The sequence below is a fragment of the Oncorhynchus nerka genome, linkage group LG2, assembly GCF_034236695.1.
Source record: "Oncorhynchus nerka isolate Pitt River linkage group LG2, Oner_Uvic_2.0, whole genome shotgun sequence".
Classification (NCBI taxonomy): domain Eukaryota; kingdom Metazoa; phylum Chordata; class Actinopteri; order Salmoniformes; family Salmonidae; genus Oncorhynchus; species Oncorhynchus nerka.
In genome coordinates, this window is record NC_088397.1 from 33,817,660 (window position 1) to 33,828,701 (window position 11,042).

Genomic DNA, 11,042 nt, shown 5'->3' on the forward strand with positions numbered 1-11,042 from the left:
TTTCATATCTATTTGATGCCACTCTGTGTGAGATGGCCTTCCAATGCAGGGAGCAGTTGGAACTTTCGACAACAGACAGACACACTGTGAAACCTAATTTCAGTGTGTGTGTGTGTGTGTGTGTGTGTGTGTGTGTGTGTGTGTGTGTGTGTGTGTGTGTGTACACGTCTGTGTGCATACGTGCATGGGTGTGTGCGGTTGTGTGTGTGGATGTCGTGCTGCACATCAAACACAGTCCTGGTAATCAGGCAGAAGGTGCATCAAACACAACCACAATCAGCCTGTTAGACCTTGCTGGTGACATTTAAACTGCTGTTTTGTTCAAATTAGAAAGGGACCCATTTATCTGACAATGTCATTGGTCTCCTCCTGAGACTGCATGCGGCGCTTTCATTCGTCTCGCTAAAAAAATTCCGCAGCAGCCGTCAGAAGCCCCCGTCGGAAGGGATGGGTGTTATATCAACCACAATCAGCAAGGTCATTATTAAAGGACTATTAGCGCATCACATTTTCGGGTTTTATGGAAATGACCCTGGCCAACTCCCCAGTAGCTCTACTCAATTCCTTCATGTATCGCTTTGCAAAGGTGCAGATACAAGTGAGTGTTCAGTCTGACTGCGACAGCGAGCCCTCAAAGTATCCCAGTCTTGTTAAGATAATGGACACTACTAATGACACTTCTAACCTGAGGTTGTTTAGATACCCAGACATGTGTGTGTGTGTGTGTGTAATGTGATGAATACTTCCAGACTAATAGTTTGTCTGCATCTCCATCGTTTCAGGGGAGGATTCTTCAGTAATGGCTCTCCGTCACCAAGAGCAAGAGAAGAACAATATTTTCTCTGTTTTGCTTTTTCATGATACAAGTCTTACTATACTGTAAGTCAAATGTTCCCTGAGTCATGCATTGATGTCAATAGAGACAAAGACAAAATTTGACTTGATTTGAAGGTTTCATACCTACTAACTGGGCATTTGGAAAGTTTTCAGACACCTTGATATTTTCCACATTTTGTTACGTTACCGCCTTATTCTAAAATTGATTAAATCGTTTTTTTTTACCCACTTCAATCTATACACAATACCCATAATGACGAAGCAAAAACTGTTTTTAAATATTTATTTACATAAGTATTCAGACCCTTTACTCAGTTCTTTTTTGAAGCACCTTTGGCAGTGATTGCAGCTTTGCGTCTTCTTGGGTATGACGCTACAAGCTTGGAACACCTGTATTTGGGGAGTTTCTCCCATTCTTCTCTGCAGATCCTCTCAAGCTCTGTCAGGTTGGATGGGGAGCATTGCTGCACAGCTATTTTTAGGTCTCTTCAGAGATGCTAGATCGGAGATCAAGTCCGGGCTCTGGCTGGGCCACTCAAGGACATTCAGAGACTTGTCCCAAAGCCACTCCTGCATTGTCTTGGCTGCGTGCTTAGGACCGTTGTCCTGTTGGAAGGTGAACCTTTACCTCAGTCTGAGGTCCAAGTAGCTCTGGAGCAGGTTTTCATCAAGGATCTCGCTGTACTATGCTTCATTCATTTTTCCCTCGATTCTGACTAGTCTCCCAGTCCCTGCCACTGAAAAAAATCCCCACAGCATGATGCTGCCACCACCATACTTCACCGTAAGGATGGTGCCAGGTTTCCTCCAGAAGTAGCTTCAGTCTGGCCAATTTGATGTGCTGCAGCTAAACTCTGCTCTTTTCATCTTTAGTCATTTAAACAGTCGATTACAGAGCAAAATGCCAGAGATTAAGCTGTGCATGGAGAAACGAGATTAAGGATTTAGTTGTAACAGGTGGATTTATGTTTTGCCTTAACTCCCTCAGACTTGATATGTGCTACCTAATTTCTTTCCACTTTAGCATCAAGGCAGTGCGGCAGAGATGGTTGTCCTTCTCGAAGGTTCTCCCATCTCCACAGAGGAACTCTGGAGGTCTTTCAGAGTGACCATCAGGTTCTTGGTCACCTCCTTGATCAAGGCCCTTCTCCCTAGATTGCTCAGTTTGGACGGGTGGCCAGCTCTAGGAAGAGTCTTGGTGGTTCCAAACTTCTTCCATTTAAGAATTATGTAAGCCACTGTGTTCTTGCGGACCTTCAATGCTGCAGAAATGTTTTGATACCTTTCCCCAGATCTGTGTCTCAACACAATCCTGTCTCAGAGCTCTACAGACAATTTCTTCGACCTCGTGGCTTGACTTTTGCTCTGACATGCACTGTCAACTGTGGGACCTTATATAGACATGTGTGTGCCTTTCCAAATCATGTCAAATCAATTCCATTTACCACAGGTGGACTCCAATCAAGTTGTAGAAACATCTCAAGGATAATCAATGGAAACAGGATGCACCTAGGCTCAATTTCGTTCTCATAGCAAAGGGTCTGAAAACTTATTTAAATAAGCTATTTTTGTTTCTGCTTTGTCATTGTGGGGTATTGTGTGTAGATTGCTGTGAAATTTTAAAAAAAAATCAATTTTAGAATAAGGCTATAACTTAATCAAATGTGGGAAAAGTCAAGGGGTCTGAATACTTTCCGAATGCACTGTACATCGTCACATATTTTTTAAATCTCGCCTACCAGCCAGCTCTCTCTCTCTGTCGAGACGTGTGGTTTCAGAACGCCTTGAATGGTAGACTTGAATGGCAGTTTGTGGCAGGTTTTAATTGGCTAAATTCAAGTAATGGGCTAAATAAGGAAGTGAGTTTTGGAATTTGGAATGTATGCATCTAAGGAATTGTTCTCACGTATAAACTTTATTTGCCGAACTCAATTGAGCTCCAAAAATAATATGGTCACCATGGTGTTATTTTGATAGGTGATTTTTGTCATTTTTCAAAGTCCCATCTAATAGAGCTGTTGCAGGCTTGCTCCCTCTCCTGCCTCAATGTTAACCACACTCCACTTTGAGGAACAGTGTTAGCAGGCACTATGTGCCAGCATTTTGAGCCTGGGGACAAGGTAACATGATTGTTTTGGCGGCATTGTTTGCTTTTACAGTCAGAAGGAAACATACTCCATGTTTTGATATTGTTTTATAAAAAGTACAATTTGAGCCACTAAAGAGGGATATCCCTGTAAGAGATGGAATGACATAAACAGATGGAGAGGGCATTGCTCATTCTGGAAGCAGTTTTCCTCCTGCAGTGTCTCAGAGGCATTTATACTGGTACATCCATTCCAGTCAGTCAGCACACAAACACTTAGCAGCATCCTGGACTACACTGAACTGGAGACTGACTATTTACCAGAGCAAATAGACAAACTAAACGCACACACACACACACACACACACACACACACACACACACACACACACACACACACACACACACACACACACACACACACACACACACACACACACAAACACAAACACACACACACACACACACACAGGCAGCAATGGAAGGGGTTTTCCATTATCAAGATAGTCCAGTAGATAAGCACTGCATTTTTTTCCAATCGTGTTTATCCCATGAACAACGTGTTCACTGTCCTAGCATGGGCAGAATGACAATGTCATTGAACAAGTCAGTAGCTCTCTGAGTGACGGCTGTGATGTGTAGGGAGAGGAGTGGGATGACAGGGAGGAAGAGAGATGGAGAGAGGGGAGACAGACACAGAATATGAATGAGAGAGGATATCTGACAATGTCTGGAAATTCTACAGCTTTGAATTCCTAGGGTCAAATATATTCTCCAAGACACAATGAGGAAAACAAGAACATTTCAGTAACCCCATAGGTTTTGGTTTGGAATCGCATAAGGCAACAATTTACTGTCAGGTAAGATTTGCTGAATCATTACTTGGAATGTAGAGGAACCACATCCAAAAGCTCTCAGTGAGCTTGTTGATATTTTTCTACCTGGACATTCCCGAGTTTCGAAAGTAACAAATAAACCTTGCAGTCGAGCCTGCATGATGACTGTCATTTCCCCTGGTGGCTTCGAAGAACCTTGCAGCACATCCTGAAAATAGCATTATCCCTTTGCTTTCTCATGCTCAGATGTGTGTGCTTAATATTTTAATTAAACTAGCCCAGTAAGAGGATTATGACATGATGAGTGTGTCCTCGCTCAGATGCAGTTCAGTCCTCCTCCTGAACTCATTAATTAGAATTAGAGTTTACTGACGGGGAAGTTTGGACAATGAGAAACATGGCTTTGAATGTTTTGACTCATTCTAATATGGGGCGATGCCACCACCTCCTCTCTGAAATGCGTCATTGTTTATTACGATGTGGACCATGCCTTGCCCCTCCCTATTTAACATATTCAAATCAAATTTTATTGGTTGCGTATACAGTTAAGCAGATGTTATAGTGGGTGCAGAGAATTCCTTGTTTCTAGCTCCTAACATTGCAGTAAAATGTACACAAATAATCAAACATTTGAAATAAAACACAGGAAATTGCGAAATGTCAGAATGAATCCAATTTACAATCCAAATAGTACTGTAACAGTAATCCAAATACAATCTATACATACTGTATCTATATCTGATGAATTTACACAAGATATCTAAGAATGAATGTTATGCACAGCAGTAGATAGTAGAGTGAGCTATGTCAAGAATCCAGTATATAAATGAATATGGGGTGTGTATAAACAGTGTAACTAAATTGCAATGTACAGTAGGGTGCATATTGGAATGAGGTATATTGAGAATGCAGTATTTAAAGACACACTACAAAAACCCATGACTTCCAGCAACCTCTTCACGGAGCCCACTCTGACAGGAAGTAATTGATTGATGGAGAAACTGTGTCAGTAGGAAAAGGACAGGACGCCTTCTCACCCTTCTCTCATCTCTTGTTTCTTTAACGTGCTCTTTCTGACACTTGTCCGTCTCTCTGTCTTTCTCTCGCTATCTCTGTTCTCCTCTCATCCGCCTCATGCTTCTCCTACACTTAACCACTTGTATCTCTTCACATAACCTAATGGTCTATCTTGGGCATAGGCGGATCGTATGATCAATGCCTCCGTTCACCCACTCTGCATTTGTCCTCTATCCCACTCCTCCCCCACCCTTCCTCCTGTCTCTTTTATTAACGTCTGTGTCTCTCTCGCTATCTTTCTCTTGTTCGGTATCTGTCCCTCTGTCAGTCATCTTCTGGAGCCCCCGGGACATTTACCCACACAGGCCATTAGTTTACTTCACTCGTTTAAGAATGAAAAAGAGCAGGATGGAGAGAGATTGGTCATCTCAAATTCAAGTGTAATTTGCCTCTCGGTTTGTGAAGGTGAACCGAGTAATCTCTCACCTTTCTCCTCCAGCGGAGAGATGCTAAACGTACAATGTCACACGATTCACAGATTCACCGCTTTGAATGTCACCACATGTCACACAGAGAAGAGTCAGTCAAATCTGCTACAAACTGCCCCAGATACAGTGTGTATGCGTGTGTGTGTGTGTCACGACATCCGCCGAAGTCGGCCCTTCTCCTTGTTCGGGTGGTGTTCGGCGGTCGACGTCACCGGCTTTCTAGTCCCTACCGATCCATTTTTCTGTTTCGTTTTATTTTGTCTGATTACACACACACCTGTTTTACATTCCCTCATTACATTCCCTATTTAACCATCTGACATACATTTCTGTTCTGTCCGTGATTGTTCATGTCGTTAGTGGTTTTCACTCTGCACCCAATCGCTGACAGTGTGCCTGTGCACTTGTGTGACTTTGTGCGTGTGTGTCTGTGACTGAGATACACTGGTACTGTACAGTTCTACCATTGCCATTCACATCGTGGCTCCGTAGTCGGTACATGCCCACACACACCATTCACGCAAATGAATCAGATCCACAGCAGGCAGTGGAAAGGGTGAATGTTTAGCAGAGAAGTATGATACTGTGTTATACACATGGCTTCACACAGTTTGAAATGACAAATTAGTTATTCAGAATGGCTTTAAAGGGGCAATCAAATAAATGATGATTCTGTATGATTCTAAAAATTGACGTACCAATCCCAGACGACAACCATTGAATGGGACTCATTTGAAATGGGACACTTAGAGAATTTTACATATGCGTACCAGTTACTTAGCCTCATAATTACCAGACAGATTACTGGAATGTAAACTCATGAGAATTCTGGATGGTTGTATGAGGTGACCAGTTGCTAAATACAGACTTTAAAAAAAAAATTCCGTTAAGGGATAAATCACATTCCTCCAAAAGAAGGAATGTCTTTCTCCTCAAAATCAACTAGATCACTATTGTTACAGCCTTAACACTGTGCTCATTTTTCATATATGAATTGCATTCTTCCCATTTACACATTTTTACAATGACCTTTACAGTTACCTTAGCATATCTTTTTTTATCCAGAGCTAGCCTTCTTACAATAAGTAGGTAAAACACATACAGTATCTCGACCACTGCAAGTACAGATGTTCGTATGGCAATCTGATCACCCGGTCGCAGGATAACTTTTGAAACGTTCCGTGTGTTTGAGGTCTAAAAAGGCTTCTGAAGTTGCTCATTTACCTCTTTGAAATGTTCAGGAAACGGAAAAATGATCAGCCCTTTCAAAAACATCACCCACATAATAATTCACATTGTCTGTGGCTTGCAGATTTATTTTACTGCTGCAGCAAAATGGCTCAAAATAAGATCCTACACCTGAATTGTAAAAGCTCCTTCCAAATAGTCGCTATCAAGCAATATTAGTGCCGGTGAGAATAAAAATGATAATTGGAAACATTGTGAGGTTTTGACATTTATTGTGTGCTGATTTAGGATGACTATGGTGCCTGGGGGAAAGTATGGTTTGAAATCATCTGTTTTGACTCATCCTGAAAATGTGGGTGTATATTCCTATGTATTTCTACTCCTATTTTGTTCCTTTTTCTATTCTGTCTTTGTCTCATTCTCAGTCATTTTTTATCAACAAATGTCAAGCATAATAGAGGAAAATATTATATTTGAAGTGTCTTTTATGTGTATTTGTAAATTGTCTATCTTCTCACTGTCATGGACAAATATCAGAATGTATTAGCTACAAAACACCCGTGACAATGTAAAGTACCACACCTACTTATTCAAGCGTTTTTCTATATTTTCACTATTTTCTACATTGTAGAATAATAGTGAAGACATCAACACTATGGCATAACACGTATGGAGTCATGTAGTAACCAAACAAGTGTTAAATCAGACCAAAGAACAGATTTCCACCAGGCTAATGTACATTGCTCGTGTTTCTTGGCCTAAGCAAGTCTCTTCTTATTATTGGTGTCCTTTAGTAATGGTTTCTTTGCAGAAATTCACACAGTCTCCTCTGAACAGTTGATGTTGAGATGTGTGAAGCATTTATTTGGGATGCAATCTTAGGTGCAGTTAAATCAAATTAACTTATTCTCTGCAGCAGAGGTAACTTTGGGTCTTCCTTTCCTGTGGCGGTCCTCATGAAAGTCAGCTTCATCCCACTTGATTGTTTTTGAGACTGCACTTGAATAAACTTTAAAAGTTCTTGACAGTTTCCGGATTGACTGACCTTCATGTCTTAAAGTAATGATGCACTGTCACTTCTCTTTGCTTATTTGAGCTGTTCTTGCCATAATATGGACATGGTCTTTTACCAAATAGGGCTATCTTCTGTATACCACCGCACAACTGATTGGCTCAAACACATTAAGAAAGAAATAAATTCCACAAATTAACTTTGTTCAACACTTGTTTGGTTACTACATGATTCCATATGTGTTATTTCATAGTTTTGATGTCTTCACTATTATTCTACAATGTAGAACATAGTGTAAAAAAAAGAAAAACCCTGTAATGAGTAGGTGTGTCCAAACGTTTGACTTGTACTGTATATATGGGCTGTGATACAGTGTGATTAGAAAAACAGCAAGGTATTACATATTCCATTTCAAAACAGCTTTCCATATTTTAGACTCGGTTTCAGTGCTTATGATTTAGTTTTTGGCTTAGACTGGAAATAAGATATAGCTCGTCATAAGCTGCCCTTGTCGATGGTGTGGCAGAAAAAAATGAAGCTTGTTAGGGCATATGAAGCTCAGCTCAGCCACAGTGATTATCATGCATCACTATCCAAGTGTTTTAGCCGCTGACAGCTCTGTAATTATGTCCTTTGGCTTCTCTGAGCTCAATTCTAAACCTGTCTGACAATTAGTCATTTTTATCACCACAGCTCAGCATGGAACACATGCTGCGTGCGGGGCCGGACTTCTTATGCCTGGAACAAGCCTTGTCTACTGTATGTGTGTGTGTGTGCGTGTGTGCGTGTTCTATGAGTATGTCTGTCTGTCCCAGTGTGTCATTCAGTGTGCGCAAGCACATACTCTCACACACACACACACACAGAGACATCTCAATGAAACAGTAGGAGAAAGGAAAACACTTTCCATGCTGGCTGAATTTCTTTATTTTTTACTTATTGATTCACTGTGCAAATTAATTGTCTTATGTTTGTGTCAACTGGAGCTCATATTGGACATTCTCCTTTATTTATTTATTTATTTATATAAACATGGCAATGTCTACTCGCAGGAGATGCTACAAAAACATCCTCCACTATAGGTCATATCAGAGACCAGAACTCTTGAGACCAAACAGTTTCATGGGAAGTTTAGAGTTAGGGTTAAGGTTAGAAAACTTTAAAAGCAACAGCAGGATTTGAACCAGCGGCCTTCTGTATGTTGCGCCCCCCTATTCTATGACGTACTATGTAGTATCTTTTAAACAACCATAGTGGGTTGGTGGTGACTACGGGGCCACATCAAGTAAGGGAAAGTAGTCAACAATTAGCTGCAGTAATTAGGGACAGCCAGGCGTAAGGTTGAGATGTAAATTGAATTCAAAACTTGTTTTCAGGGACTAGGCTAACAGGACTAAATGGATGTGTGTGTAATTATTAATGTTGCTGGCTAGCGCAGTGGAAGGTGGAAAGAGTGGGACGTCTAGCCTTAATGACCATGTACTCTTATAATCTCCACCGGCATAGCCAGAAGAGGACTGACCACCCCTCAGAGCCTTCATCCTCTCTAGATTTCTTCCTAGGTACCTGCCTTTCTAAGGAGTTTCCTAGCCACCGTGCTTCTACATCTACATTGCTTGCTCTTTGGGGTTTTAAGCTGGGTTTATGTATAAGCAGGTTGTGACATCTGCAGATGTACAAAGGGCTTCATAAATACATTTGATTGATTTGAAATTTGACATGACAGGAGTACTCTTAGAGTCATGACAGAAAATGGCTCTCGGGTTGTTATTAAACATATACACCCCTGTACATTCCAAAGACAAGGCTGACTATTATAAAAATGGGAACATAAGCAACTTATTCTTCCACACAGACCATCCCCTGGCATGGCGCAGTACTATATTAGCACACTATCCATCTGTTAAGAGGGAGGGTGTTAGCAATGGGTGGAAACTGAGTGAGCCAATGTCAACCTCTACAAGTCTGGAACAATAATGGTTCAGGGAAACCCCAAACAATTTCGGCTGGACTTTCACATAATCAAAGAGATAGAGTTTATCCCGTTGAGCTGTCTTGAGAAAGATAACCCCACCCCGAACGTGTCAGATCAGACCTCTTCATTATACAACCCCAAAAGGAAAATCAACCAACTACTCCCTCATTGAAATTAAGGAAAAATTCTCCCAGCTGGAGGTAAGGCAGGTGGAGCTGGAACAGCAGGTGAACACATTCCAGTCAGCACAAAAAAATGGTCTAGCTCAACGACACCCCTTCAACCAGACCCGGAGAGATGGAGATGGAGAGAGACATATCTGCACTCTGGACTGTGGTGAGGCAACATCAAGAGGAGAAGGAGCAGGAGAAGCATAGAGCACTAGAGGAGAAGGTGAAAGTGCTCGAGGAGCAGGTCAGAACGATGACGTGTGACAGAGAACAAAACATTAAAGAAGCCAGCAGAACAGCCCACCTCAGACCCCAACCAAAGTCTCGACATCACAGCAGAACTGTCCACACCAGACCCTGACCATAGCCTCAACATCACAGCAGGAAAGACAAATGAAGGGACATGTACTAGTCTGTGGTGACCTAAGTGCCAGAACTGGACAAGAACCTGATACCCTCAGCACACAGGGGGACAAACACCTACCTGGAGGTGACAGCATTCCCTCCCCCATATGCCCCCCTGGGCATACCACAACAACATAACCAATAAAAATAGGTCACAACTCCTGCAGCTCTGTCCCATGCTGGGTATGTACATAGTCAAAGGTAGGCTTCGAGGGGACTCATACGGTAGGTGCACCTATAGCTCATCTCTTGGGAGTAGTACTGTAGACTACTTTATCACTCACCTCTGGGTTGAGTCTCTCAGAGCGTTCAGAGTCAGCCCACTGACACCACTATCAGATCAAAGCAAAATCACAGTCTAATTGAACAGAGCAATACGTATTCACGAGGCATCAAAGCCAAAGGAACTGAATAATATTAAATTCACATAGGACACCAGATAACACAGAAGAAATACTCCAGATATAACAGACTGACCCTAGCCCCCTGACACATAAACTTTTGCAGAATGAATACTGGAAGCTGAGACAGGAGGGGTCGGGACACACTGTGGCCCCATCCGACGATACCCCCCGACAGGGCCAAACAAGCAGGATATAACCCCACCCACTTTGCCAAAGCACAGCCCCCACCCCACTAGAGGGATATCTTCAATCACCAATTTACCATCCTGAGACAAGGCCGAGTATAGCCCATCAAGATCTCCCCACTGCACAAACCCAAAGGGGGGCGCCACCCCGGACAGGAAGATCATGTCTGTGACTCAACCCATTCAAGTGACACACCCCTCCTAGGAACAGCATGGAAGAGCACCAGTAAGCCAGTGTCTCAGCTCCTGTAATAGTGTTTGAGGCAGAGAATCCCAGTGGAGAGACGGGAATCGGCGAGACAGAGACAGCAAGGGTGGTTTGTTGCTCTAGTGCCTTTCCGTTCACCTTCACACTCCTGGGCCAGACTACACTCAATCATAGGACCTACTGAAGAGATGAATCTTAAATATAGACTTAACCTCTCTAGGCTAGATGGGA